Consider the following 27259-nt stretch of genomic DNA (forward strand, 5'->3'; position numbering starts at 1 on the left):
CTTGGATAGAAGGGTTTATTCCAATTCTGTTTCCTATTGTTCAGCTTGTGCATCCTACCGATCAAGCTTCGACAGCCTCCATTATTTTTTTAAAGATGTGATCACAATTGGAAAGAGACTGCTCTGAAAATCTTACTTAAATTTAAGGCATCCTTTCCCATGTTTCAAATTTCAAGAACTATTCTCTCTAGTCGATACTGCTCTTACAGTTTGTAGACCCATCCATCAGCAAAAAAATCTGAAGCCGTTTGATTTCCTTGAACTGCACAGATTATAGTCTTGTTCTTACTTTTCGCAGTCCCAATGGTTCCTGAATTAGAGGCAACTAATCTTCCAAATGAATGGAATTATTTGGCATTCGTCCTTTCTAGCCACCATACCCCTTTGAGATGCTGAAAACAGACTCAATACATTGACGTTGGCAGTTCGTTGGTTAGAGAGACTAGAAAAGTATATTATTTTGACATTACACACCTACTGCGTTAGCAATTACTTTCTGTTGTCTTTCTTTTTTGTTTAACGCCGCACTAAGCAATATTCCAGCTATATGACGGCGGTCTGTAATCGAGTCTGGACCAGACAATCCAGTGACCGACATCATGAGCATCGATCCACGCAATTGGGATACGATAAGGTGCATCAACCAAGTCAGTGAGCCTGACCACCCGATCCCGTTTGTCGCCTCTTACAACAAGCATAGCCTTTTACGGCAAGCATGGGTTGCAGAAAACCTATAATTCTACCCTGGATCTTTGCGGTACCATTAGCAATTAGATGAATTATGTATTTACTATAATAATTTACATTTCATGGAAAGGATGGAGTGATTTTCATAAGGGAAATGTTGGTAGATACAAATGGAAACATTTCTGTTGATGATAATCATCATAAATAATAAAGTAAATAATTCATTCTTAGAAAGGTAAACTCAATTATGATATATTTAAAGTCTGTGCAATATTGCAAAATTTGTCGATGTCAATGTTGAGTAATTGCATTTTATTTATTTGAATATATCAATAATTGATTAATTGATGACAAGACTTAAATTAGATTTAAACAAGAATTAAGTAAATGTCAACACGCTTTCTGAAAATGAGTCATTGATATCACAAATTATTCTTTGTGTCATGAGATAATTATTGCTCTCATAAAATCTATTTCATGACATCACAAATTCCGTTATATTCTATGATTTCAACAAATATTTGGATACAAATAATTCATTCATAGAATCGGAAAATCAAGTATGATATATTTAGAGACCGTGCAATAGTTTAAGTTCGTCAATGTCCATAATCTACAAGGAATTGTAAAAGATGTAATTAAACCGTGATTTGTATATCGCGAGATGCGATGTTGACATTTATTTTCGCTTTGTCGGGTATTATCTATGGCTGAGACAAACAACGTCACGACTGGAGTGATTTCAGATTCCGAGTAAAGGACAAACCAGGATAAGCATCACACAGCCTTATCATTATGCATCGACTATGGTTCCATAATTGCCCCGGTTCGATGGCCTGATCTCACCTCCATGTCGTGTCCCCAGTCATGGGAGTAAATAAGACCTTCTTATAGTATTAGTAGCGAAATTAGAAGACTTGAAAATTGTGCCTTTGATTAGGCGGTCTGTCTTTGATGTTCAGCCGTGAAATCTCCTGTTAGATCAATCTCAACACGTAAATGACTGCCAAGATGCTTCGGAATGTTTTGTCTCACAATTCGAAATCAATATCAGAATACCGACTTTCATCTACTTGTTTTTAACGAAACCTCATTGAGTCGATATTATTCGATGAGGAGCAAACAAAATTCAGTGGGATATCACCAGTTAATGTGTGAATTTAAAATTATTATTGAGCCTTGAAAGTAAAATAATGGGTCTATCAAGGGTAAATTTGTTATTTGCTTTTTGTATTACGGCTATAGTCCCTTCTCTTGACGATGCTTCTGGATGCCATTATTTTTACATTTCATCAATGTGTTTTATGCGCTTACATATTATTATTTACAGATTAAGTAAAAATAAAAAATGCAGCAAAGAAGGTTTGGGTGATCCTGGCACAGTCAGACTGGGAAGGCTCATCATCATCTCACCCCCTCCCCACCCACACCCCCCTCCGCGAGCAGCCCATACAACGAATGGGACTTCTCCCAGGAAGCGCTGCCTAGTCGAATCCACCCAGAAATTTTCGGAGAATGTGAAGACTCCCCAACACCGCAGCCTTCTGCATTACACAGATTGTCATGGATGGACCTCTGAGACAAAACCACAAGCATGGCGAACACGGTAATAAAATGATCGCGCCACTCCATATAGTCGCTTAAGATAATGTGTTGGTGCAAAAGCTCGACATCAACTGGCAATGTGTTGGAGATTCTCATTAAATTCATTGCATATTTACATTTTGATGCAAAATCACAAGTTGATTATTAAAGAAGTTCGGGTTGACATTGTTCACTGTTTTTTTCATTGTTTTCGGTGCTTTTGTTTGGTTGATATAATTTGACCAATACTGATCTGGCCTTATATCAATCCTTTCCCCAAGCATCTTAATGACTACTGTATTTCTGTACATGGATCATAATGAAAGTTTACGAGAAAGTATAAATGAAAGCTACAATCTATCACTCAAAATATTGAGTACATTACTGTCTTTGCGCAACGAATTTAACTCGTCACTCGAATGTCACGCACACTTCTATGGCGTTACGAGTTGAAACAGAAGGATCCTACAGTAGACGAAGGTAAAAAACCCTCCAGGAATACATGTACTGATGTTACAAGCTGACGGGTTCATATTATGTGACTTATACGACTATATCACACCACATATCATATTATACGACTATATCACACCACTACACTGTGGTAAATCGTTAGAAACAGCAGAGTGGACTCCGAACATCAATAGTGAACCAGATGGTAGCTTATGTAGTTTGTATCCTTTCAACAGTCGGTTAAACATGTGCCTACCGTCACGCATTCCTCAGCTGTGCATAATACATTATGTAGAATACGGTATTGACAGGCTCCACTAATTGAAGGGTAACATACTTCTTACAAATTCCACACTTACAACATCCTTGTTCATATTGGTTATAGTTCATGTGACGAACTACGCCTTATATACCACTCCAGTGGGAGACTGGGTGAATCTTTTTTACTCCAACTTTTCCACAGATCTTTGAAGAATCGAGTCAGATCCATTCAGGCCAGTGGTTGAGAGCATAAGCACAGATTCACCATGTCGGGGCTTGATGCCACACAATCAGCAGGTTTACATATGGCATCCACAAGATAGTAGGCTAATGCCAAAATAAGTGAAACCTTTGAGATGGGTGAGTGAGTGAGTATGGTTTAACGCCACTTTTAGCAATATCACGGCGGGGGACTCCAGAAATGGGCTTCACACATTGTACTCATGTGGGGAGTCGAACCCGGATCTTCGGCGTGACGAGCCAACGCTTTAACTACTAGGCTACCCGACCGCCCCCCTTTGAGATGAAGCATACATGTATATGCAGCGCAAGGGTGACGTTTGGCGGATCACGCCACGCGCCTTTCTGTGGTGTCGAGGTTCCTTTCAGAGAGTGCGACTTGTTCTTAAATAACATCAAAACATTGCTTTGACAAAAGGTATATGATGATATATACGTAAACGCCAGAGAATAACCCATCTCGATTATCCAACGAAAATGATTTCATTGGGTGTAAGATGGAAAATAGACGATAACACAAGGTGTTAAAACTTAGGATTAAATATATTGCTAAAATAATGGGTAAATTCAAATCAACAACAATTCAATTTTCTTTTTCTTGCATTGCTCTGACAAAGGGTATATGATAATATATACGTTAACGCCAGAGAACAACTCATCTCGATTATCCAACGAAAATGATTTCATTGGGTGTAAGATGCAAAATGGACGATAACACAAGGTGTTTGCGAAAAGGGTACGCTTGTTATGGTTGTAAAAAAACAACTAATGACATGATAGTACAGATGTGTAAGTGATCGAGTATATACACAAGAACAATGTGTCTCTTGTAAAACGCGGCCTGAAAATAGAATCACTGCTCTCCGTGAATACGTCAACATAAGACATGTCAAACGCGGGTGATACACACATCGTTACGCTTGTGATTGGCGTGCTATATGTAATGTTTGTGTTGGAGGAGGGAGGCAAAACAACCAGGCAACATATTGGAAGAGCGATTGAAATTATATGGGATCAATGCTGTTAGTATAACATCATAAAACTGGCCCAAATAGCTAAATGGTTCTGCAGGTAATGTGTTATCAGAATAAAACACAACGCAAAATTGATACTGATAATAGTATGATTTGTTATAATTCCCATACGATTTTAATTTCCTGTAGAGTACGGGTTTTTGTAAAATCTGAAATATGTTCCCGCATATCACAATATATACACGTCCGACAAAGTGTCAATTAGAGCGGCACTCCTTTATTGTATACTCCTTCTGATACAGCCTTCTGCCAGATTGTCAGAAGGGCTGTATTCCTGGTAGCAAACCCGGGTACTCTCCCAATATCACTCAACAGATTGGGAGATACCAAATCTAAGACACCGAGGACAATGGAGGGTCGAGCAACTTGGTACTTTAGATTGCAGGCGTGACATATCGAAAGCGTGGTCCGTATATTTGCCATGTTTTTCCTCAATCTTGTCAATCACATTTGTGTCAAAAGGGACAGAGAATTCAATGATATAAATGATTTCATTGGATTTATCAAAAAGGACAAGATCAGGTTTGTTGGGCTGGACGGATCTGAGGCTGTATACGGGCCCATTCTAAAGAATTTTGTATTTATCATTTTCCATGACGCCCTCAACATATTCCGGGTCGTACCATGGATGGACCTCTGTGTCAAACCCACAAGCATGGCGAAGACGGTCATAAAAGGATCGAGCCACTCTATCATGTCGCTTAAGATGTGTTTGTGCCAAAGCTGGGTACCCACTGATAATGTGTTTGATAGTCTCATTAAATTCATTGTATAATTTACATTTCATATTTACATTTTTAGGCAAAATCACACGTTGACGGTTTCGAGTGGGAAGTGACTGGTCCTAAGCAGCAAACAGAAAGCCTTCTGTTTCACATTTCAGGCCAGCCGACCTCATCCAAGAGAATAACTCTGTGGGGTTGCTAAACTTCTCAACACACTGCACGTGATGCATAATAAAATTGGTATTAATTCTGTTGACATTTAAAGCCCATTTCTAGAGTTCCAACGCCCTGATATGTCTAAAATTGGTGAATCGTTAAGTGAATCAAACCCTTTCGACACCATGAATGAGTCATGAATCTATATATTCTATTCACATAAACAGAGTCGTTTGTCTAGATCTTAAGCATCCAGAAAGCCGCTCCTATCACGAAACCCCCATAGCACCTATTCAGTGTATAACAAAGGCATCCAGTCAACGATCATTTCAGTCGCAAACGGACATGTTGTCACTGGCTTGTGAAGGACGTCTTACTGCTTCAACGTTTATAAACGACAATGTGAAATTTTATCTGACAAAGAAAGAGGGGATCGTGGACAAATAGAAGAACCATCCGCTGTAGTCATTCGCACCTGTGGTCGTACCAGAATCCAATGGTCCACGTGTGATTAGTTGCTGACATGGTTGTTGTAGCAAGTGATGGGGGCGTTGTAACCGTTGGCGGGGCATTTTGCAGTTTTTGTGGTAGACGTATAACCAAGTACAATTATTCTTATAACTGTATCATTGTGTGCATTGTATTACTGGGTGATGATCATACTGGATGTAATTAAGAAATAAGCTAAATCATGATCATTAACATAAAAGTATGTACTATCGCTCTTCGTTCTCAAGAATATTATCAAAACATTTTTGCAATATTTTCATAGTGTGGATCTTAATGTTACAAATTGCACATTTTTCAATTGTAATTATATATAATAATGTTTATAATAATGTTTCGTCTCAAAAATTATTTCTCCCATGAAATGTGTAATTTAAATGAAACATTTGTATCTTGGTACAATTATTTCATACAAGATTATTCCAACTGATCGACCGCCTCCGTGGTCTAGTGGCAGCGCCTCCGCCCGGAGAGTGGATCACAATATCTTTGCCACATCCCTATCCGTATTGCATGTTTGATGCATTGGGTTCTAGCATGATTTACTTATGTTCTTTTCATCCCTGGAAACCCCACGGGTGGTAATTGTGAGGAAGCCATACACAAGACTGTATGACAAGAAGGATGACGTCAACTTTCCAGTAATCGACTTTCCCTTCCATCCTTTGACGATGTCATGGTAGACATGTAGAGGACATTTACAAATCTGACGCATCAGTGACAGGAATGATGTCCGATCCAGTACCTTAATGTTTCCCTGTTTTGTTTTCAAATTAACAGTTGACTTGCCATTGCATGTGTTTGTGACGGGAGGCACAGGTGGGGCATGATAGACTCACCTTTTCGAGAACATATCTTATCATCACTACTTGGTAGTTACTCGTAAACACGTGCTAATGATATAGTGAAATGGAATCTAAAATGGACTCTGATTAAAGTAGACAATTCTTATGCATATGAAAATGTTAGTTGTCGCTTTTATTATTATATCCGTTACTCCGTTACTCAGGGCGATTTCCCCGGGAACAGTGCTATCCTGATTGACGGGTATTCATTGCATCGGCATAATAGTTACTATGCATATTTTGCAGTTCCACTTACAGGAATTTCGTGTAGCATAATTTAAAGAAATTATTCAAATTGAAACCAAACCGTATGTTATACTGCCCATGAGGTAATGTGTATTTGAGAGTGTTTGCAGCAGGTGTATATTGATATAATCAATATTGCCTTTCGGGGTTATGCGACTGCGTCATCATGGCCAGTTCAGGACGTCAATGCTCCGTCGACAGTGTGATAAATGAATAACCATCGCCAATCAATTTAAGCCGTGGGTTACATATGCTGACTACAAATTAGCATGACATACACCCAGAAAACTATGACTACCATTAACTATCCCGAGGTCAAATATCATTAGCCAGTGTCAATTACCCTTATTTCCAAACGGACGTTATATGACTGTTGATCTGCCTGATGAGGCCTAGCAGCCACGGCCTCATACATACTTATGTGCTCGTCAAAGAGAAAAATCAATCCTCGCTTTTTTATCGTTTATATTGTCTCTTTTTGCGCTTGAACAGTGTATTAAAACTGTTTGTCATATCTGGGTTTTTTAGCGATCTGATTTAACGTTGTGATACATCGTTTACTTTAGATGGTATTATATTGTTTTGGGTATACTTTGCGTATAGAGCAATCCATCTATCCTATACATATCTTTTACGTTAAATGGTAATATATTGCTCTGAGTATACTTAGTGTGTAGAGAAGTACATCTAAACTTAGTACCCACATCATGTCTACAGCATGTAAACACAATGCTTGTGTGTCAAAATGACATTAAATCACAGATAACTATGTACTAGTTTCTCGAAAGACGAAATAACAAATTACGAGAAATTTAACTCGCACAAGCCACAATTACAGTTATCTTTTATCTTTTCAAACTTTGAACCTTTCATTTCCTCACGTCAATGGAAAACTGGGTTAATAACTAGATAATGATTACAACGTAGAAATAAAAACCGGTAAGCAATATATGGTAAGCATGAAATAGCAACTAGCAATGTCGGTCCCAAATCAATACTTAATGACGGATGTTTGGCATCTGAAGTTTATTCTAAAATAAAGATACAAATTGGATACCACGTACTTCATCTATGATGGCGATTATCCTGTCTACAGTTTTATTTGCAATGACTCCCTGCATATGTTTGTGATGACACGTGCATGTGTTCGTGATGACAATATAGAATGTTTGTGATGATCCCTGCATGTGTTCGTGATGACAATATAGAATGTTTGTGAGGATCCCTGCATGTGTTCGTGATAAAAAAAATATATAATGTTTGTGATGATCCCTGCATGTGTTCCTGATGACAATATAGAATGTTTGTGATGATAACTGCATGTGTTCCTGATGACAATATAGAATGTGTGTGATGATCCCTGCATGTGTTCGTGATGACAATATAGAATGTTTGTGATGATCCCTGCATGTGTTCGTGATGACAATATAGAATGTTTGTGATGATCCCTGCATGTGTTCCTGATGACAATATAGATTGTTTGTGATGATCCCTGCATGTGTTCCTGATGACAATATAGATTGTTTGTGATGATCCCTGCATGTGTTCCTGATGACAATATAGAATGTGTGTGATGATCCCTGCGTGTGTTCGTGATGACAATATAGAATGTTTGTGATGATCCCTGCATGGACTTGTGATAACAATATAGAATGTTTGTGATGATCCCTGCATGTGTTTGTGATGACAATATAGAATGTTTGAGATGATCCCTGCATGTGTTCGTGATGACAATATAGAATGTGTGTGATGATCCCTGCATGGACTTGTGATAACAATATAGAATGTTTGTGATGATCCCTGCATGTGTTCGTGATGACAATATAGAATGTTTGTGATGATCCCTGCATATGTTCGTGATGACAATATAGAATGTTTGTGATGATCCCTGCATGTGTTCGTGATGACAATATAGAATGTGTGTGATGATCCCTGCATGGACTTGTGATGACCCTATTGTATGTTTGTAATGTCCCTGCATGTGTTTGTGATGTTCCTATTGCATGTTTGTTATGGCCTTATTTCATGTTTGTGATGACCCTATTGCATGTTTGTGATGACCCCTGCATATGTTTGTGATGACCCCTGCATATGTTTGTGATGACCCAATTGCATGTTTGTGATGACCCCTGCATATGTTTGTGATGACACCTGCACGTACTTGTGATGACCTTATTGATCATTGGAATATAAGTAGTAGTATATAAGTAGTAACACTGGTATACTTTCAAAACACCGATTATCAGGTGGCGTCGGTTTAGAGTGAGTGAATGAGTTTTTACTTTACGTCACATCGGCAATATTTCAGCCATATCGTGACGAGTCGACGGTTTAGAACGGTCAAACAAGAACTATGCATTTACTGTACTTCCAATACGAATTACTGACTTGCAGAGAATTCAAACCCGCGGGCATTAAGTACACCTGCACTTCACCCGTTCAAAGTGCAATGTGTGCAGCGTATATACTTATCCACAATGTGATATTGGGAACACTTTCGTCGTAAAGATACATCAGTAACCGTGACACATTGATATGAGCATATGGAAATATCAATACCCTACAAACACCATACTTGGTGTGGAGTGTGTATAGGTGGACTTACGTCTGTCTTTCATTTATATCACGGCATGTCAATGTGTGGTGAAAGCCCAAGTTAGGCAAGTCTTAGGGCATCTTTCCTACTTTGGTGAAATCCACAAATACGGATATTTGGCTCATTGGCAAAGATCTACATCTGGGAGAATCTGATCAAAAGTGTCATTGTGTTGACGAAACTGACATTACAATCCCACGATTCAGCGGACCCTGGGAGCTAAGACGCGCAGCTCTGCACAACGAATAACGACGCCTTTGGTCATTGGGCAATTCATAACCCACAGAAACGGCAACGACGCCAGGTGATTATCACCAGATAGATATAAAAGACGTTTATGCAGCAACATCATGGTCCGGGTTCCAATAACGATTATCACATAGATTGCACATGTGAAAATATGAACCCTGAATGCATGGAAGGGATACATGTGCAACCAATTGCCTACTCAACAACTGAACTCGACCTAGCCGCCGAATGAGGCATAAGATGTACGTATATTAACGGGCATATACAAAGACTTTGGTGTGCATTTAGAAGTTGGATGAACATGAATACATGGAACATGTTATGGATAACAACTTTTTTATTATTTGTCGCAATGTTTCAGGGCTACTTCCTGCCTCTTTCATATATTCATATAATCCTGAGGGGGCAAGAGGTAGACATGAAATGTCGGAATAAACAAGAAGTTTTTATCCATACCAAGTTTCATGTACATTGTCGCTTAAATCTCAGTGTTCTTCAATCTGGAATCTTACAGTAAAGTGCGTGGCAGATGAATATGAAGAATAACATCTTTGTCGCCGACATCAGTTTTGATTATCTGCAGACACAGATTATATTGGGCGTGTTTGTCAAGAAAGTTGTGACAATTATATGAAGGATCACTGACTGAAAATCAGTGATGACATCACGAAAAGGGTAAGCATGTCCTGGTGTACCGGTAACAACCCACCATTCATATAATTTATGAAAGAAAGAAAGGTTTTGAAATCCTTTTTATAGACTTGTCAATAACAATATTATACACATTGGCACTTTTTTATCATATGGTCACTCTCGAAGTACCGATAACGATATGTTTTCGATTGTCTTCGAGCTTAACGTGGTTTCTCCGCCGTTGTAAATCAAGTGTTTGTACCGTTATTTAGGAAGCCATCACCACCAATGCTGGATGCGAACCTCGTAAAAAACCTAATGTGTTCATTATCTCCATGATCGCTGTTACCATAACATTTGATGCCTGTGTCGATTATGTCGACTCAGTTATTTCATTATTCCATACATAATTCATCGCACATTTCGTACTTAGGTCGTATTACTTTATTGCGAGGTCGTAGGTCGCTGACCAGATATAATCGGGGATTAAAATATAAATCCCCAACGCCAAAGAATAAACAGTCTTGGTTAATCGCCGAAACAGATTGCACTGGTCGTTATACGCAAACGATGAAAATTATACGAATTGATCAATAAAATCAGTCACATCAGGGTGATCATTCCCTGTCCTGCTCTGTCCAGCAGAACTGTGTCGATGTGGAACTCCTTTTAATTTCATTGTACAGCATATTGAAGAGAAAAATACACACGTGGTTTAGCAGTTAGTATTGGTGTTCTTAAATTGTAATGAGATAAATATAACTATATACATATGTGGTCTTGTAAGTCTTAAAAAGCTTGTACGTACATCCCAGGCCAAAAAGTATTGAAGCTTAAAATTCTAATAATATAAATATACATCTTCTTGTGAGCTGAGTAGATTAAGGAAGCACTCAAATGTGCATCTGTTGTTCACAGCTTATAATAACGCCTTGCGTGTGTTTGACCTGCCTACTCATACTATTATAATTTATATAAAATTGTACAAAGATTGATGGCCTGCAACCTCACATAAACACACATATCAGCATAGAAAGTGTATTCAACTTGAGCTAATGCCCAACATACAAACAGACACGGAACAAGTTGATAACAGTGACATCTGGCTGTTGTGGGCAATCGAGGTGTTTCTAAATAAACAAGGACGAGTGTTTCCGGAGATTTCGACGCTAACATCCTAAAAAGACCTTGTTTGCTCAGAATTCTGTGGCTTAAAATAAGATTCCGTATCCTTGCGCTTTCACTCCAATGTTGGAAACAAGCACTTGTCTTACCCTCAGTTCAGAAATGCTGTTGAGCACAACTGGTCATTGTGACGACTTCTTGAACATGTCTGGCGGTTGGTAAGTGGCCGATTGTATTGACGACAGACAGAGAGAGAGAGCTTGGTACACAAACTCCACACGTCTCCGGATGGGCCGGCGTCTGGACGAGCCTCGAGGCCATCATCGTGGGTGTGAGGTGAACGACGCTTCTCCCCAAGCCCACTCGCTTGGCCAAAATTAGATTAGGAAACAAGCCAGAAACTAATACGATTGTTTTCTGACTGACATTATTCGTTTAACGGCGAGCGGGGTTTTAAGACGTCTTAGAATAAAATATAACTTTAAGGGATATGGAAAGGAAATGCCTGATATGGGAAACGATTGTGACAAAATATTTTCAAATCATTCGAAAGTGTGAGAAAAGTGCTGAGGAAATGGGTAGAGCATATTTCTTTGAATGTCTAAATCTATTTCACAGACATCATAAATATACTGTGTGCCGGGTTAAGTGTTCTCAGTGCGTCTGTGAAAGGAGTGAGGGTCTCAATCACGAATCTGTTTAGAAGGATACAAACGAGAACGAGACACATATTATGGATGCAAGGCAGCTCACTCTATCTTTCTATATTAGCCTCATTACAGGCAGTCGAATCCGTTTCATGTTCGTCTTACTATTTACTTACTCATTTGAGTCATTACAGATCATGATGTTGATCTCGTGTTCATCTTCCGACATTTGAGTCGCTGCGGGTTATATTGTCCGTCTGTTGTTCATCTTCCTACGTTTGAGTCACTGCAGGTCATATTGTCCGTCTGTTGTTCATCTTCCTACGTTTGAGTCGCTGCAGGTCATTTTGTCCGTCAGTTGTTCATCTTCCTACGTTTGAGTTGCTGCAGGTCATATTGTCCGTCAGTTGTTCATCTTCCTACGTTTGAGTCACTGCAGGTCATTTTGTCCGTCTGTTGTTCATCTTCCTACGTTTGAGTCGCTGCAGGTTATATTGTCCGTCTGTTGTTCATCTTCCTACCTTTGAGTTGCTGCAGGTCATATTGTCCGTCTGTTGTTCATCTTCCTACGTTTGAGTCGCTGCAGGTTATATTGTCCGTCTGTTGTTCATCTTCCTACATTTGAGACCCTGCTGGTCATTTTGTCATCTTTCTTCGTGTGAGTCGATACAGGTCGTGTTCTCCGTTACTTTGTTGTTATCCGTCAAGTTTACATGCACCTATCGAGTATAGGAGGTGTGGTTATAGATATAACTGCAGTGTCCTATTTCAGTCTTTGGAATATTTGTAAAATAGGCTAGCATATATGAACCATTAATTATCAGATTCTACATTCACGGACGGCACCAAAGCCAAAACACTCACTCACTATTATTCGATTGATTCATGAAAGTGTAACTGTTTTCCGCATCTGCTAAAAAGCATGTCAGGAGGTCACACCGACATACGCTCTTTCTTTTATTCTCAACAGCTGAATCCGAGCATCCGTGGTAATAAACAAGATAAATGATACAGAGATGAAACATTACCACCGCAAGATACCGTTGTAACGGAAATGGCCTTGCGATTAAACTGACGTTTTATGGCGGTTTCCTTGGAAACATGTTAGATAGTTATACAAATATGCCTATTGTCTAACCAGTGACCAAGGTTTTTATTACAAAAAGGTGAAATTACGGTATTTCCAAACAAAACGTGTTTTTTCAGGGTTGGGATAATTTCTTTACACAGACATCAAATGGACTATCTCAGACAACGCAACCAAGCGCAATCTAAATAATGCAATGTTTAACGCCGCACTCAGCAATATTCCAGCTTTATGACGACTGTAAAAAACTGAGTCTGGACCAGACAATCCAAGGATCGACATCATGAGAACCGATCTACTTAATTGGGATCCGATGACATGCATCAACCAAGTCAGCGAGCCTGACCACCCGATCCCGTTAGTCGTTTCTTACCACAAGCATGGGTTGCCTAAGACCAATACTAACCCTGATCTTCACGTGGCTTCTCTTGATTGCCTAATTATACATAACTAGTTATACATATACAATATCAGCTGAAGTGTTTGGTTGGCATTTAGAGGGTTGCAGAACATTAAAACACGAAACTTCAATATATCTATTCAGTAATTTCTTTCTCATAAAATAGACATGTTTCTTTAAGAATATACGAAAATTTCTCATTGTTAAAGTAGACGTTTCAGAACTTCTTTTCTTCTGAACTGCTTTTCTAATGATTCATCTGATAGAGTGCATATTGTTTTACACTGCAGTCGGCAAATTGCAAAGTTTATCACGGCAGTCTATAATTGAGTCTGGACCAGACAAATCAGGACTAAAAGCATCAGAAATGATGTAGTCCTCGGGGCAGTTTGTGTTTCTAGGTTTGTTAGCACCACACCGGTGCTCGTGGGTTTCACTGAAGTTGTAAACGTCTGAGACCTGCATCACTTTGGGCTTTCCTCCCACGTTATGCTGACACGCTGTGATATATCTGGAATACTGTTAAAAGCGGCGTTAAATCCAACTCACTTACTCACACTACATTTAATCGACTAAAAGGTTTACAGGGACTATATCTACTCTGGAGGTGAGGTGAGGTAAAATGTTGTTTAGCGTTGCGTCCACGATTCTATCGCGATACATGCACGTGTGTGTGGCTGCTTGTACAATTCTGGTTTATAGACTAGTGGTAGCCCAAAGACACCATGCCGAAGTGTAACATGGATACACGGCTCAGAAACATTACCCTGACTCCGATCCGACCAGATCTTGTTTTGTCCCAATAATGTCGAGCGCGAGACATGCTCTTTTGGAACTACGCGGCCAGGGGATCAAACCCGGGGAGGGGGGGTGGGGAGACAATTTGAGGGACAAAGGGTCGAGTGAGTGAGTTGGGTTTCACGTCGTGTCATCTTGTTGTGGGAGGTAATTCCGACTGAGTCGTAGGCAGGCACACTGAAGTTTCCTTCATCTTCAGAGGAGCACAGGTGGCCCAGTAGCCTTGCGTGCCTTGCGTGCCAGAAACAGATCGCGGGCGGGAATCAAGGTATGTCCTGCTTGTGGTTCTAGGTCTGTCAGCACCGACACATTACTCATGGGTTTCACCAAAGTGGTAAAACATCTAAGACCTTCATCACTTCGGGCTTTCCTCGCACATTAAGCTGACACGCTGTGATAAAAATACTGTTCAAAGGGGCGTAAAAGCAACACACTCATGTCTTCACTCATAATCTGCTGCATGCATGATCTGTATGTATATGTATGTATATTAGTCTTATTTCAGCATAAGCCATTGGATTAGAAATTAGAGCTCACACCAAATCTCCAACCCTATTAGGTTGCAATCATTACCCCTCGTCAGCCTTCGAGTACGACAAGACCGTAATATATTGACCTCATTTACCATAATGACAAGACGTTAAATCAGTATATAGTTTACACCAGAACATAAAACGCTTCAATACAAAATCGCATAATGATTACTTTCAGCTGCAAGGAAAAGATGGGATACCATGACTTAAAAAGTACAGATAATTGTGTCCTTCATTTGCAACAGTGTAACGTTCTTACCGTCTACTTTGATAGAAGTTGCCTTGGCGCCAGGTCTCAGAACAGGATTCTTCGAGAGCTGTGGGTGCCACAGAAGTGACTGACCATTGGATTGTGGTGCTGGAACTGGTATGGTGAAGATAAGTTCATCACAGTCATCAGAATCAGATTTTGCTGTGACACAGGTTTTTGATTTTAAGGAGAAAACACGACCGTCATCACAGGGTTTAAGCTCGGTAACCTGCCCATTTGAGCATACGAAATGACGGGAGCAATTGGTTGGGTGTCGCAGCCAGATTTTGTCATACACACTGCGATCACAAAATATATCATCTGCAGCATTGTCGGATACAGACGTGTTTGACTGGAACGTTAGGGCTGTTTCCACAGTTTCAGATATCAAGAGCATGTAGAGCCACATGTAATATTGGACACCCATGATGAAGACGTTCTAATTGAATACTCCACGTATCTCCCTCAACGTTACGACAGCGAATTCTGACGGAGAATGGTTTTAATTCGATGAGTGAAACGTATATAGACCTCTGTTGCTTGTTTGTATCGGAAGTGACTGCGTTTACCGTGGCTGGCCAGAAATCAAGTAAATTAAACATGAAATGTTTGTATTTGTTGTTTATTTTTTACCTGCCGCATCGCGTTCGCGTGCCTCCTCTTTCGCCTGTGGTATGCAGGCTTAGAATTAACACAGTGTCCGGAAGTTTTCTTACTGCGTTTCTACCGAGGTGACTTCGACGGTGTTTATTGAAACAAAGGACGAAACATGCAGCACTTGCTAAAAGAAATTGTAACCATTATAAATTACACTTGCTGATCTTTACCATGGCAAATATAGGACATTCCGTATTTTTCAAATGGCTTGGTTTCGTGCTAACAATTACACTGCCATCTTTTTTCGTTTTGAGTGCACTTTCGTATTTTCGTATTTGTAAAATAAATCATTTGTTCGGACAGCCTAATTATGTAATGTTGGTGTAGAAATAACAATTTGTTTATATAAATGACTGCATTCAACCGCGGATCGTTGCAAGGAGTTTCAACGTTTAGGAGAGTCAGACATGCTATCAATCGTGAGCAAAAACCATCTTTGGTACCGTTTAGCTGTTTTGGCATCTTAAACTCATATTGTTATCTGTTCATAACGGTCAATCAACTCCTGTTGCGTATGAGTTCCATACCACATGTGGGGGCACGGGTGGCCCAGTCGTCTAAGGCGCCGCGATTCGCCGTGCAGAGTTGCGTCCCTTGGACACGCCAGAAACCTATGATTGTGGGTTCGAATCCCGGTTCGCCCCGATTATGTTTCTAGGTTTGTCAGCACCATACCCGTGCTCGTGGGTTTCACCGAAGTGGTAAACGTCTGAGACCTGCATCATTTCGGGCTTTCCCTCCACATTAAGCTGACACGCCGCGATGTAACTGGAATAGTGTTAAAAGCGGCGTTAAACCCAACTCACTCACTCACTCACCCATACCACGTATAACTTGGAATCCACATCTGGTCAAATCAAATTTCCAAAAACTCTACATAATAAAAAAAACGTTTGTATACGGTGATTTATTAAGTTTGAAAAATAGACTTACTGTTGATTTAATATGGAACAAAGTATCGTTCAGTATAGATCCTTGGAATGCTATTCCCTGGCAATATTTTAATATAAAATGATGAAACTGACAGGAAAAATTATTCTATTACTAAAATCCATCCTATTATTTTTTGGAAAATAAACTTTTAAACATTTTATTCCCAAAGTGTAAGAAAGCCAACTGTCTCTCTCGGGATCGGGTGGTCAGGCTCGCTGACTTGGTTGATGCATGTTATCGTATCGTATGTGGATCGATGCTCATGCTATCAATCACTGGATTTTTTGGTCCAGGCTCGATTATTTAGAGACAAACAAACAAACAAATAATTTCACCTCACGTTATATCGTTGATAGCGATCTGAGTGAAACAATATGTATAGACTGTTCTCATAGTGGGTGAGTGAGTGAGTATGGTTTTACGCCGCTTTTAGCAATATTCAAGCAATATCACGGCGGGTGACACCGGAAATGGGCTTCACACATTGTACACATGTCGGGAATCGAACCCGGGTCTTCGGCGTGACGAACGAATGCTTTAACCACTAGGCTACCCGACCGCCCCTACTGTTCTGATAATTAGGAAAGAAAGAGTGTTTCAGTCGGAGGAAGAACGAGCTCGCTCAATCACTCGTATTGTAAAGACGTCAAATCTCTTAGCATCTCCATATTGTGTTTGATACATAACGCCTTTTACGAACAATCCATTTGGCCCAGATTGCATCAAGTATTCGTATCACCATAATTGTCTCTACACAAATAACCATAACCATTGTTTCATTCAAATCATAGATAACGAAAATGTGTACTTCTAAAGTGCTTTACCTCGAAGCACTACATATATTGCTGCCTAGGCGACCATTATCATCATGTTTTCCTTTGCAACAGATGAATCATTGCATTTGACACGCTAAGATGTGATTCGTATATTACATGCAACATTTATATGATAGAACTGTGATTGACATCTACATATGAGAACATCAAAGTGTGCTGTAAAGATGATTTACAGAAAGCCATTATATAGCTGGAATATATATTGATGAGTGCGGCGTTAAACAACAAGCAAACAAACAAACAAACAAAACAGACCATCATTGTTATTAATTCAATCAACGGCAGCTGCCAACTAAGTCGTATCAGCTGAAGCCGTTATCGACCTCCCCCGTGGGGTAGTGGATGAGTGTCTGCTCGGAGAGCAAAGGTCGGGGTTCGATCCAAATACGTTATGGTAGTTGCTGTTACCTTGACTGGCGCTCGGTATTAAGGAGCTAAAACAAGGACAGATCGTTCGGGGTCAATATGATGTGTCTGAGTGGGGTATCCATATTAAACTGCGACTTGGTGTCTCTGGGTTAGCATTAAAAAACTACATTAGTCCGGACTAAACACACACACACACACACACACACACACACACACACACACACACACACACACACACACACACACACACACACAAAACACACACAAAAAAACACACAAAACACACACACACACACACAAAAAAAAACAGACACACAAAACACCCACACAAAACACACACACACACAACCTGACCATGCATGTCACTATACAAGTGCAAAAGTATTCGACAAGACTTTAAACCCCATTTCATCTCACATATGATCTATCTAAGTGTTCCTAAGTTCCCTTATCATAATGCGTCTTTTATTGAATTAGTTCTACAGGTTCAAGAGTACATATTCAGGATACTTTATATTTTTACCAGTTAGAAGTGGGCAGTGAGGTAGCCAAGCGGTTAAAGTGTTAACTCCCAACATTGCCGTCCTGTGTTCATTTCCCAAAATGATCCAACGTAGTAGGCCAATGCAGTGTGTCCCGGTCGCTTTGTGCCATAAACATTCAAAGAAGCAACGTAAAACAATCCTCACCATGCCCGTTAATCCAGTTATACCACGGTAACCAGTTAATAATCGAGTGCAGGTTAACCAGTGGTTGACAGCATGAGCCAGACAACACAGTGTAGCTACCCAATCCACATTTGCGCCGACTAGCATGGACATTTTACATCCCCGAATCCCTGGCTGAAATGACAATAAATTGGTTTTTGTTTCATGATCAGCTGTATGGCGGCGGTGGTTGTTGATATAACGATCAGCGATCCAGGCCGCTATCGAGCAAGTTAAAGAGCCTAACCAGCCCATCCATTAAGTCGCGTTTTATGACCAACATATGTTTCTGGGAACTATTATAACACGCAAGGTCCGACGTTCATACGGTTTGGCCCTCATGAAGGTTCATACTCCAATGAACTCACACAAAGTGAAAGTCATTTACACGCTACAACAATACTATGAATATGCGTTTTTGTGTCCAAGTGGCACAGAAACCTATATATACATGTACGTGTATTTGCAACATGAGTGATCTATTCGATGTTTGCTGATATATTAATGTTGTTTATCGTCGCCCTAATAAATATCCCAGTTACATGACGGCGATCTGTAAATAGTCGAATATGGACCAGACAATCCAGTGATTTATATACACAACGATCCGAGCAATCGGGGTACGATGGCATCCAATCAACTGATCACCCAATGCATTAAGTTGTCTATTACGACCAGAAAAGGTTGTTTGGGACATAATTCGAACCCGAAATTCCATGGGGGATATTCAATGTTATTAAATTGTAAAAGGTACATTGTGTCTATATATGATAACTGTAACGACATGCCCCTGAAGACCCGGGATAGATTAGGTCTTCAGCAACCCATATTTGCAGTAAAAGGCGACTATGCTTGTCGGAAGAGGCGACTTACGGGATCGGCTGGTCAGGCTCACTGATTTTGTTGATGCATGTGATTGTATCCCAAATGCGTAGATCCACACACGTGATATCAATCATTGGATTGTCTGGTCCAGACTCGATTATTTACAGACCGCCGTCACATAGCTTGAATATGGCTGAGTGCGGCGTTAAACAATAAACAAACAAACAAACAAACAAACATGTTATTATTTTAAATGCATTATGTGGGTTCCACAAAACAGGTATAACTCAGAGTAAAGTAACCATCAGCTGCATTAGAAATATTTGCATCATTTGATCATGGCTTTGTTTATCTCTACTTGAGTTGTCAAAACTGTGAATAATCAGCCCTTTAACTCTGAAACAGGAACACTGGTCTAAACAGTGATAAACCTTTGTTTGAAACCAACAGCAAGAAGTGCAAAAAATAGACCGGTGTCGTTTGATGTGATGTCCCTGTTTGAATGTTTGCACGTCTAGCCTGTATTTCCTGCTGGATGGTCAGTTCGCACTTCATCCACTGCCCTCTCGCCATCAGGCTGACGTCCGTCGACCTGACATTCGAAGAGTAAACAAGGGGATGACAGAGGCAATTGTTTTGGTGTTGACATCATCTCTTCCAGCCCACACACCTCCGTTGCAGATAGGCAGGACACGTACTCGACAGTTAGCGCCTATTTAAGGCCACTGGGAAGACACAAAAGCAATAGGACATTTTACATAACACACTCGCTCTCTGTGAACAGTTCGTAATAGAAACATTATGTCACTCTGGTGGTAACAGGAGGATGGAACTATGGATTTCGTCATATGATTAGGTGGTATAATTTGGTAAGTAGAATTCAATTGACTCAAGTCAAAGACATGAAATTATCTGCAATATTGTAATAAGATATTGCATAACAATGAAAACTGTTTTTGCTGTTACGACGAACTTTCACATTTGAGCACTAAGCTTTTAAAGTGAGCAAGTTTGATTTACATTTAACTGTTTTTCACAACTTAGAAGAGATCAAAAGATGTCCGTACTGCTCAGTTAATCGCGACAATTTAAGTAACGAGGCACACGCACGTTAAAAAGACATTCCAACAGGAATGCCCAAAGACACGCACTCCATTGTAACCTCCTACACCTGGGTTACCTCCAGAAACTTGGTGCCTAGCTATTCCCTCTGTAGTTCACTGCTGTATTTATGTCAGTGAATAGTGAGCGAGGTTTTTTAACGTCAATTTGGATAGAATGACAGTTATATCACTGCGGGTCAGCTTGATGCGACAGGAAAGTCCGAAGGTATGGAGGTTTCAGATGTTTATTACTTCAGTGAAACCTACGAGCATGGGTATGGTGATGATAAACCTTGAAACCTAGAATCAGAGCGTTCTGGGATTTCGAACCCGCTATCACAGCTTTCTGGTACGCCTCAGGAACGCAGCTCTTCACAGCGAATAGCGGTGTTCTTGGATTACTGGGCCTACTTTTTGTAGTACGTGAACAAAACATAAACTACTAAGTTCAATTGCAAATATGAGATATATTAACTGGCAAGGCCAAATCTTCTATTGCGACAAAAGCTGAAAATCACTTCAGATAACAATCTGTAATATTGTAACGTAAGATAGTCTAATGGTCAAAGGGTCTGCCCACCTTACGGTAGCACAGGGTTCGATTCCCACGACTGCCTGTGATATATCACTAGAGGTAGGAGTGGAGGGTATGTCAGAAGTTAAAGCGTATGTTCTTCAAGACGTTACTACCATTCCCCACGTTAACACTAAGATCAATTGTTGTTAAACTATGGTACTTGTTGTTACCCTGCCTGGCGTTTGGCATTCAGAGGATATGACAGGGGTCGGTCTGCTCGGAGTTAACATATTGTGTCTGATTCGGGTATTCATATTAAACTGCGGCATGGCATCACACACACACACACACACACACACACACACACACACACACACACACACACACACACATACACAAACACACACACACACACACAGGCACACATACACGTGTATACATGTCGCTATATAAGTGCAATAGGCCTGAACGCAACGTTAAACCCTATTTAACCTCATTTCTCGCTGACTTGGTTGAAGCAAGACATCGTATCACAATTGCGTGGGTCGATGCTCATGATGTCTATCGCTGGATTGTCTGGTCCAGAGTCGATTATTTACAGACATATAGCTGGAATATTGCCGAGTGCGGCGTTAAACAACAAATAAACAAACAAACAAATCATTTCACCTCACCAGCGATCTGAGTGAAACAAAATGTATATACTGTTCTGATAATTAGGAAAGAGTGTTTCAGTCGGAGTAAGACCGTGCTCGCTCAATCACTCGTATTGTAAAGACGTCAAATCTCTTAGCATCTCATTACTGCTTTTGATACTCGTAGATAACGCCTTTTACCAACAATCCATTTGGCTCAGATTGCATCAAGTATTCGTATCTCTAGACAATAACCATAACCATTGTTTCATTCAAATCATAGATAACGAAAATGTGTAATTCTGAAGTGCTTTAACTCGAAGCACTACATATATTGCTGCCTAGACGACCATTATCATCATGTTTACCTTTGCAACAGATGAATCATTGCATTTGACACGCTAAAATGTGATTCGTATATTACATGCAACATTTATGTGATAGAACTGTGATTGACATCTACATATGAGAACATCAAAGTGTGCTGTAAAGATGTCCGTTTCCATTTAAGGGGATAATTCTTACAGAGGCATCACATTAAACACATTGGATTATGATATTATTTTCTTTTAGTGGCATATAAACGATGTTTGTATTCAGATTTGCAAGTATCATTGATTATTGTGTGCTTAGAAATCCAATTTATTAACCGACAGTGTTTCATCTAATAAATAAATAAGTCAATAAATAAATAAATGAATGAATAAATGAAAACTGTTTATGCTGGTAGAACGTATTTTCGCATTTTATCACTTAACTCTTATGAGTGAGTGAGTTGGGTTTCAATTTGATACTGTCCACCGCGGAGGAGAAAATCCATATACTTGCTCAATTAGCCGCGACAATTCGGGTTCGAAGCCCATTGAAGTAACGAGGCACACAAGCACACGTTAAAAAGACAATTCAAGAGGAATGTCCAAACAAGAAATCACAACGGAATGTGACTTCAAATTTATACTCTGTCCTCTCCAGGTTATATTGAGTACACTCTATCAATTTCCAAGGCTTCGGTATTTACTAATGCACACTGCAGACGTCTTGTACGAAGTAATTTGTGCTTAAGAACGTTCCATTTCTCTTCAATGACCCCCTTGAAGACTCAATTTTCCTCACAGATGGTGAATCCGATCGACCTGGCAACGATGGAGGAATTAAATGTTATCAAGTAGGCGTCATGACGGGTTATCCTAATTTACTAGAAGGGCTATACCTGGCCTGCTTAACCACTGGTTGTAGTACACAGCACAGAAATGGAGACTGGTCTGCCGAATGTGCATTGATAAGATCACTATAATTGAAAAACATTTCCCCGACAAGTGTTAATTCCAGGTTTGGTTCCTCACAATTTGTACCTCAAGAGACCACTGGTTTCTTTTCCTTGAAAATATTAAGTTTCCAGAAGGTTAAGTGTTATTTTACTTCCTTCTGGTGAACTGAATCCAGAGAAGAAAGTAAATGTATAAATGTGCTCGGCATGCAGCAGTTGCTTGGCAGAGTATGAGTCGAAGCACGGCGGAACATTCAATTGTTTTGCGTAATTGGCAATTCAGAGGTAGAAAACTTTGAATGAGAAAAACATGCTGCCACCACCGGTTCCTTAATAAAAAAACCCATTAATTGTTGTGTGAAAAAAGTAGCATACGGATCTAGAAGGTACCCGTTCTCTCAAGGGAATTTGCTGATATCCCTATTTCGTAGCGTGAGCTGGAGCAATGATGTTTTACTGTTAGTTTACGGGTATTAATCGACGCTTTATGTTTTGGATCTGTTTGAAAGTCAATCCATGTAAATTAAAATTGGTGTTTATATCAACGATTGGTTGAAATGTTGTCGATGCTGCGTAAAATGTGTATTATAAGCATGGATATGACTGCACATATGTATATAATAAGTTGTCCACCGCTCTCGAGTGGGACATGGGTTGATGTACGGTTGATGTATGTTAGTTATTGCGTCAGAACATAGATGGCACATCAAGCTATGTCACTCTGGACAACGAATTTACCTTACCTTACCGCAAATGTAATTGCTGGTATGCCTTATGCATGCATGCTTTGGTCCGAATCTGTAAGAATACCACACTTAGGCATTTATCCACTTTGTTCAGTTTTTACATCCATTGAAAAATAGTAGACGACAGAAAAAATTTAGAGTCCCCACCCGCACCCGCACCCGCACCCCCACCCCCACCCCTACATACCCTGAGAAATGCTTCTTACATAAGTAATTCGAGATACAACATTGCAGTTCATATGTTGCAAATGTAATGCCAACAGTTCGGCAATTCAAGCGTGGAACATATGAACGGTCTATGTGAATTAGACAATAATAAAAGGAAACATTACGTCACTCTGGTGGGCGGTGGCGTGGAAGATCAAACCATGGATGACCTCAAATGATTTTACCAACCCCTTGATAGTAGAATTCAATCAAGTCCAGTTAACATCATGAAATGTTCTGCAATATTGTAATTAAATATTGAAAAATAATGAAAACTGTTTATGATGGTAGGACGAATTTTTGCATTTTACCACTAAGCCTTGGTGAGCAAGTTTGGTTTAAATTTAATGTTGTTTCTTTATCGCTTTTGAGAAAAAGTCACCTTGGAAGAGATTCGAAGAACCCATATACATGCTCAATTAGTCGCGACAATTCGGGTTCGAAGCCCATTGAAGAAACGAGGCACACAAGCACACGTTAAAAAGACAATTCAAGAGGAATGTCCAAACAAGAAATCACAACGGAATGTGACTTCAAATTTATACTCTGTCCTCTCCAGGTTATATTGAGTACACTCTATCAATTTCCAAGGCTTCGGTATTTACTAATGCACACTGCAGACGTCTTGTACGAAGTAATTTGTGCTTAAGAACGTTCCAACGTTCCCCCTTGAAGACTCAATTTTCCTCACAGATGGTGAATCCGATCGACCTGGCAACGATGGAGGAATTAAATGTTATCAAGTAGGCGTCATGACGGGTTATCCTAATTTACTAGAAGGGCTATACCTGGCCTGCTTAACCACTGGTTGTAGTACACAGCACAGAAATGGAGACTGGTCTGCCGAATGTGCATTGATAAGATCACTATAATTGAAAAACATTTCCCCGACAAGTGTTAATTCCAGGTTTGGTTCCTCACAATTTGTACCTCAAGAGACCACTGGTTTCTTTTCCTTGAGAATATTAAGTTCCCAGAAGGTTAAGTGTTATTTTACTTCCTTCTGGTGAACTGAATCCAGAGAAGAAAGTAAATGCATAAATGTGCTCGGCATGCAGCAGTTGCTTGGCAAAGAATAAGTCGAAGCACGGCGGAACATTCAATCGTTTTGCCGTAATTGGCAATTTCAGAGGTAGAAATCCTGGAAAGAGAAAAACATGCTGAAACCACCGGTTCCTTTAAAAAAACACTAATTGTTGTGTGAAAATAGTAGCATAAGAATCTAGAAGGTACTCGTTCTCTCAAGGGAATTTGCTAATATCCCTAATTTGTGGCGTGGGCTGTTTCGGTTATTTTGTACTGTCAGTTTACGGCCATTAATCAACACTTTATGTTTTGAAGCTACGTCAATCCGTGTTAATCGGAGGTCTGTTTACATCGACGGTTTCTAATAGATTATGTATACAACATGTCAGCAACCACACAGTTGTTTGGGTTTATTTACTTCCAAACTACTTTTGAACACTTTACTTTATTTTTTATGAATGTTGACTTGTGGCCTTGTCGACACAATTCGACTTAACGTACCCTCCTCCATGTTGGTTTATGTCATTGCTGGTATCTCCTATGCGTGCATATTTTGGTCCGAATCGGTAAGAACACCACAGTTAGGCACTTATCGTCTTCGTTCATGTTTAACATTCTTTGAAAGATAGCAGACGACAAAAAGCAAACTTCAAACTTTCCTAATTCATTCGGAAAATATCGTAAATATCCGGCGTCTTACATTATTAATTCGAGATTTAACATGTTGCAAATGCAACGCCAACAGTTCGGCAATTCGAACGAGGAACATGAGAAATGTATTTGCATGGGGTTCATTGAAAATATTAGAATAGGTCTCAGTCAATCAGAATCCGACATTTATGTGTAAGGTAAGATAAAACAGACATATACCATGTTAACACAGAGACATAAAGTTGAAACATCAGTTCTAACCCGTATTTTTTCGGGTACCGACCCAAGTAAACACCCATGGTGCAGGGAATATTTTGATCGAATTACATTGTTCCTAACCGTTCCCCTGAAAGCTGGGATCCGATATGAGCGGGTTTGATTTAAAATCTCAGCGTGTGTCAGATTGATGTGGAGGGAGGCCCACAGTGATGAAGTTCCAGTAAAAGATATAAAAAAAACCATGAAACCTATTATGTCTCGAGTGGGACATGGGTTGATGTATCGTGTCAGAACATAGAGGGCACATCAACCTATGTCACTCTGGACAACCTTACCGCATCCCAAATGTCATTGTTGGTATGTCTTATGCATGCATGCTTTGGTCCGAATCGGTAAGAATACAGTTAGGCATTTATCCATTTTGTTCAGTTTTCACATTCATTTACAAATAGTAGACGACTGAAAAAATATCCCGAGAAATGCTTCTTACATAAGTAATTCGAGATACAACATTGCGGTTGCAAATGTAATGCCAACAGTTCGGCGATTCGAGCGTGGAACATATGAACGTTCTATGTGAATTAAACAATAAGAAAGAGAAACATTACGTCACTCTGGTGGGCGGTGACGTGGAAGATCAAACAATGGATGACGTCAAATGATTATGAGCCAACCGCTTGATAGTAGAATTCAATCACAGTTATATCACTGTCTGCCCAAAGTGATGAAGTTCCAGTAAAAGGTATAAAGACATGAAACCTATTATGGATAACAACTTCTTTCTATATTTGTAACGTCGTCATCGGGGTACCTTTTGCCCCTTCACCATTTAATGATGACGCTGCCTTGAACAGTCGTTATAATAACAAGAAGTTGTTATCCATAAAAGGTTCCATGTTTTCATGTTCTTCCAACTTCTAAATGATACATATCATTGCCTGGAACAGATATGTACACTGACCAAGCTTAACTATTGATACGGTTTTTGTTTGTTTCGTTATTGGGGCACGGGTGGCCAACTCGTCTAAGGCGCCGCGATTCGCTGTGCAGAGTTGCGTCCCTTGGGCACGCCAGAAACCTATGATTGTGGTTTCGGATCCCTGTTCGACCCGATTATGTTTCTTGGTGTGTCAGCACCATACCCGTGCTCGTGGGTGTCACCGAAGTGGTAAACGTCTGAGACCCGCATCACTTTGGGCTTTCCTCACACATTTAGCTGACACGCCGCAATATAGTCTCCCCAGTCTATCCAACACACTTTCAATCATGGCCTAAAGTATACCGAAGTCTATGCTTTACTAAAATTGTATTCAATTTTGGTATTGGGACAGGTATAATTTTAAGAGTGAGTGAGTGAGTATTCAAGCATTTTCCCGACTGGGGACACCAGAAATGTACCCATGTGGGGAACCGAACTTGGGTCTTCGGCGTGACGAGCGAACGCTTTAACCACTAGGCTACCCGACCGCCCCTATAATTTCAAGAACTGTTTCTGTTAATATTCA

At 40.0% G+C, this 27259-nt stretch overlaps 1 protein-coding gene across 1 annotated transcript in view; it reads right to left on the reverse strand.

Moving 5' to 3' along the window:
- LOC139465631 (uncharacterized) overlaps positions 1–15144 on the reverse strand; it is a 31849-nt gene extending 16705 nt beyond the window's left edge. The window contains exon 1 of the mRNA XM_071247337.1: positions 15066–15144. The gene's annotated coding sequence lies outside the window, so the exon portion shown is untranslated. The remainder of the gene's footprint in view (positions 1–15065) is intronic.
- Positions 15145–27259: the final 12115 nt, after the last annotated feature.

Source organism: Haliotis cracherodii, unplaced genomic scaffold (genome assembly GCF_022045235.1).
Source record: "Haliotis cracherodii isolate W230 unplaced genomic scaffold, xgHalCrac1.p SCAF_1, whole genome shotgun sequence".
Taxonomy (NCBI): domain Eukaryota; kingdom Metazoa; phylum Mollusca; class Gastropoda; order Lepetellida; family Haliotidae; genus Haliotis; species Haliotis cracherodii.